Source organism: Sinocyclocheilus grahami, unplaced genomic scaffold, assembly GCF_001515645.1.
Source record: "Sinocyclocheilus grahami isolate Dianchi unplaced genomic scaffold, SAMN03320097.WGS_v1.1 scaffold120.1, whole genome shotgun sequence".
In the NCBI taxonomy this organism is placed as follows: domain Eukaryota; kingdom Metazoa; phylum Chordata; class Actinopteri; order Cypriniformes; family Cyprinidae; genus Sinocyclocheilus; species Sinocyclocheilus grahami.
The window spans coordinates 1,572,652-1,573,380 of NW_015505299.1; positions in this window are offsets into that span (position 1 = coordinate 1,572,652).

Consider the following 729-nt stretch of genomic DNA (forward strand, 5'->3'; position numbering starts at 1 on the left):
TGCGCGTGTGTGTGTTATAATATCTAACAATCAATAATATAATATAATATTATTTCTATTTTTTGGCACAGGGCAAGGTTTTTTTTTAGGGATGCACGATATATCGGCCACCATATCGGTATTGGCCCATATCGGCTCATTTTTTCTGTTATTGGTATCGGCCTGATAAGAAAATTTGGCCGATATCTTAAAGCCGATAAATAATGCATTATTTCCTTCAGAGACACTTCAGATGTGCGCTGTTCGTTTGCAGCCTTTTGTGCAATTGTACGTTGTAATATTGTGTTTATTTGATGTATATCTGATTTATCTCATATAGAATGCGTTTGGTTAAGTTAAAAGAGCGCTTCAGTTTACCGGTGATCATCTTTAGCTCAGCACACGCAGCTCAAACAGCAGTGCACAACATTAATAACTATGATTGGGAATGTCGTGTATATAACATTCTAATGAGAACATTATTATAATAAAACGTTGTGCATTCTTTGGGTTTAGTTGCTGTGTTTCAGCGCGTTGTTATGGGAAGAGCGCATCCACAACAGGATCACACATTCTGACTATAGCATGCAATAACTGCGTCATTTTGTACATATATAAGTTGTAATATTATGTTTATGTTGTATTAATATTAATCTCAGGATGCATTTCCTTGAGTTAAATAAGCTGCCAGCAAAACGCTTCAGTTTACCGTGTTCATTCAGCTCTTCAGCTTCAGCACGTGCAGCTCAA